The 4,682-nt window shown below is 47.5% G+C and overlaps 1 pseudogene; it reads right to left on the bottom strand.

The window, feature by feature from the left end:
- The window catches only part of LOC112069109 (large neutral amino acids transporter small subunit 2-like), a 37,861-nt pseudogene that overhangs the window by 5,668 nt on the left and 27,511 nt on the right, over window positions 1-4,682 (bottom strand).

Below are 4,682 nucleotides of genomic sequence, written 5' to 3'. Positions count from 1 at the left end.
AAGGCCAGATCAGCAGATAAACCCTGGTTGTTAAAGGAGAGATCAGCAGATAAACCCTGGTTGTTAAAGGAGATCAGCAGATAAACCCTGGTTGTTAAAGGAGAGATCAGCAGATAAAACCCTGGTTGTAAAGGAGAGAATCTCTCTCCACACACACACACACACACGGAACCTAGTCCTACCCTTGCAGATCTGCACGATACCCATGATAATGATGAGAGCCAGGGCCAGCAGCTTGCCGGCTGTGAAGATGTCCTGGACACGGGTGGCCCATCGCACACTGGAGCAGTTCACCCACGTCAACAACACTGTGAGAGACAGAYAGACAGAGASAATGTTATTATGGATTAAATATGCATTATTTCCCGTWWCAAGTTMWWGCCATGATGCTCCTGTACTGRGCGCGTCTGAGTGATGGTAGCGAGGAGAACAGGCCGTGGCTCAGCTGGCTGAGGTCCCTGATGATCTGCCTTCCTGAGACACCTGGTGTTGTAGGTGTCCTGGAGGGAAGGCAGTGAGCACCCGGGGGTGCGTTGGGTTGTGCGTACCACCCGCCGTAGTGCCTTGCGGTCAGCGGCGGTGGTGTTGTCGTACCAGGTGTTTTTACAGTGGCAATATAAGATAGGGACTTATAATGCCACGAAAGCTTGTTGAATTAAATTGCGAGAAACATTACAGAGATCAACACAATTCACACTGGGCGTTGTGTTCCATCCATTCATATCCTCCGCTGCTCTCTGCTACATCAGACTACTGAGAATAACAGAGGAACACAATGGTGATTCCCAGTACAATAAACAACACTGCAGACTGGAGGAATTCTCACCATACAATTCTCACCAACTCAGTATAGAATTGTTGCTAACAATGCACAAAGGGAGACGCACAGTGCACAGCTACACTATATTCCCCCTCTGCTCTGTTCTGTTCTTGCCTTTGAAGGCTTTATAACAGCAATCAGTGAGAGCATTGGACACATACAGTAGATAGTGGTGGTAGTACTATAAATAACGAAGTAAGGAGAGTGGGATAAAGGGAGAAAGAGATTGAGAAACAGATAGATATAGCGCTATCAGGTGGATGGACAAATAGAAAGAGGGCAAAGTAGGTGTGTGTGGGGGGAGGTTTGTGTGTGTGTGTGTGTGTGAATTAGTATGATACAATATTATCTTTACACTACCTACATGGCAACATATGATCTATTATCTTCACCACTACCTACATGGTAACATATGAAAATTATTATCTTTACCACTACCTATACATGGTAACATATGCTATTATCTTCACCACTACCTACATGGTAACATATGATCTATTATCTTTACCACTACCTACATGGTAACATATGATCTATTATTTTACCACTACCTACATGGTAACATATGATCTATTATCTTTACCAACTACCTACATGGTAACATATATCTATTATCTTTACCACTACCTACATGTACAATGACCTCGACTAACCTGACTCGTACCGGGACACCCTGTATATAGCCTCATTACTGTTATGCCATTTATTGTGTTACTTTTATACATTTTTTTTACCTTAGTTTATTTAGTAAATATTTCTTAACTTTATTTATTGAACTGCATTGTTGGTTAAGGGCTCATAAGTAAGTATTTCACGGTAAGTTGTATTTTGCGCAGTGACAAAATACGATTTGATTTGATTTAGTGCACAACTTTTGACAGACCCTATGTGCCCTGGTCCAAAGTAGTGCACTCAAAGAGAACAGTGTGCCCATTTGGGAGGCACTAAATGGTAGTGTCTTACACATAGGGTCGACCAGCTCTCCAGTGACGTAGTTGAGGAAGTTCCATCCCCCGTAGGCGAAGGAGCCTTGTAGGAAGGCCAGGGCTATCACCCACATCGTACTCCTGGAAGGGCTCGAAGGCATTCGCTGGCTCCAGCCAATAGTACTCCCTGGAGGAGAAGGAGAGGACCAGACGCTTTAGAATTACGAGTGTTTGGAGGAAATGATCATCTGTTTGAAGTTGGTCAATCTGCTGTTACAGCAACGCAGTCAATAACACACTGCCAGGTCACACATGGCATAACAATGAGGAGGGTGTGTGGCAGGCAGCAGGCAGGCAGGCAGGCAGGCAGGCAGGCAGGCAGGCAGGCAGGCAGGCAAGGCAGCAGACAGACAGACAGACAGAACAGACAGACAGACAGACAGACAGACAGACAGACAGAACAGACAGACAGACAGACAGACAGACAGCAGACAGACAGACAGACAGACAGAGAGTATGTACTATTGGTTTGTACAACATGTCTGCTTCGTAGCCCCAACCCATCTGTCTGTCTTCTTTCCCTGGCTCACCTTTTCGTTGGCATGCCAATATGAACACGCATGCTCTCTCTCTCTCTCTTCTCTTCTTCTCTCTCTCTCTTCTCTCTCTCTCCTCTCTTCTCTCTCTCTCTCTTCTCTTCTTCCTCTGCTTCTGTCTCTCTCTCCCTCTCCTCCCGCTTTTACCATCTCTCTCTGGTGGGTGACTCTCCCATACTCTCACCACATATGTTTAACACGAATACTCAGAATCTCTCTCTCCTCTCCCTCTCCTCTCCCTCCTCTCCTCTCCCTCTCCTCTCCTCCTCTCTCTCTCCTCTCCTCTCCTCTCCTCTCCTCTCCTCTCCTCTCCTCTCCCTCTCCTCTCCTCTCCTCTCCTCTCTCTTCCTCTCTTCTGTGTCCACAGCCCTATTGTTACGGTTGTCTCTGTCCGTCTCTCTCATAACTGAGCCTCACGACTGTTATGATAACTAACCCACAGAGACACGCTGGGAGGGAAACTACATAAAACCCTATTAGCTCTGTGAGTTTTACCAGAGGGAGGCTATGGCAATCGTCTCAAAATGGCACCCCTATTCCTATGTAGTGCACTACTTTTGACCAGGGTCCGTTGGCTCTGAATAAAGGTAGTGTACTATATAAGGGAATAGGGTGCCATTTGGGCCCCAGACTTTGCGTCCCCAGTGACCCAGTGATGGGATGTCAGTGGGGTTTTGTGTCTCTGTGTCTCTGGATCGAGAGAGAGATTAGAAAGATGCAGAGGCACAGATGGTGTAGGACACACACACACGTATTGGCACGCGCACGCACGCAAGCACACAACGCGCACACCACGCGCACACACGCACACACACGCACACACCCCACACACACACACACACACACACTCACACACACTCACACCACTCACACACTCACACACCTCAACACTTCAACACACAACACACTCACCACACTCTCCACACACACGCACACGCACCAACACACACACACACACACACACACACACACACACACACACACACCACACACACACACACAACACACACACACACACACACACACACACACATACATCACACTCACACACACACCACACACAACGGAACCTAGTCCTACCCTTGCAGATCTGCACGATAACCTGATGCTAATGATGAGAGCCAGGGCCAGCAGCTTGCGCGGCTGTGAAGATGTCCTGGACACGGGTGGCCCATCGCACACTGGAGCAGTTCACCCAGTCAAACACTGTGAGAGACAGAGAGACAGAGAGAATGTTATTTATGGATTAATATGCATATTTTCCCGTTTCATCAGAGTTGATGCCATGATGCTCCTGTACTGTGCGCGTTCTGAGTGATGGTAGCGAGGAGAACAGGCCGTGGCTCAGCTGGCTGAGGTTCCTGATGATCTGCCTTCCTGAGAACACCTGGTGGTGTAGGGGTGTGCCTGGAGGGAAGGCAGTGAGCTACCACCCGGGGGTGCGTTGGGTTGTGCGTACCACCCGCCGTAGTGGCCTTGCGGTCAGCGGCCGGTGGTGTTGGTCGTCCAGGTGTTTTTACAGTGGCAATATAAGATAGGACTTATAATGCCACGAAAGCTTGTTGATATTAAATTGCGAGAAACATTACAGAGATCAACAACAATATCACACTGGGCGTTGTCCATCCATATCCATATCATAGCTGATCCTGTACGACGCACTGAGAATACGAGACCATGGGATCCCCACAATAGAAACGAGATTCAACTGGTAAACCACCATACAGGATATGCAACCACAGTAAAATGGGTGGGTGCTAAAATGGCACAGGGATAGAAGCACAGTGACAGCTACCTACCATCCTTGCGTCATGTATCTGTCTCCATTATAGAAGGCGGTTTATACCCACGATGCAAATCAATGCACCTCCGATCATTGCAAGTTGGAGACACATCACCACAAATTTCTCTTCCAGAATCAGACCAATTCAGTATAGAATTGTTGCTAAGCAATGCACAAGGGTAGACGACAGTGCACGCTACACTATATTCCCCTCTGCTGTTCGTTCTTGCCTTTGAGGCTTTATACAGCAAAAATGAGTGAATGGACCAAGCATGTACAGTAGATAGTGTGGTAGTACTAAAAATAACGAGTAAGGAGAGTGGGATAAAGGGAGAAGAGTTGAGAACAGATAGATATAGCGCTATCAGGTGGATGGACAAATAGAAAGAGGCAAAGTAGGTGTGTGTGGGGGGAGGTTTGTGTGTGTGTGTGGGTGTGTGTTGTGTGTGTGGTGTGTGTGTGTGTGTGTGGTGTGTGTGTGTGTGTGTGTGTGTGTGTGTGTGTGTGTGTGTGTGTGTGTGTTGTGTGTGTGTGTGTGTGTTGTGTGTGTGTGTGTG

This window comes from Salvelinus sp. IW2-2015, unplaced genomic scaffold, assembly GCF_002910315.2.
Source record: "Salvelinus sp. IW2-2015 unplaced genomic scaffold, ASM291031v2 Un_scaffold910, whole genome shotgun sequence".
In the NCBI taxonomy this organism is placed as follows: domain Eukaryota; kingdom Metazoa; phylum Chordata; class Actinopteri; order Salmoniformes; family Salmonidae; genus Salvelinus; species Salvelinus sp. IW2-2015.
Note: the sequence above shows the minus strand (reverse complement) of the source record. Positions and strands in the feature narration are given on the sequence as shown.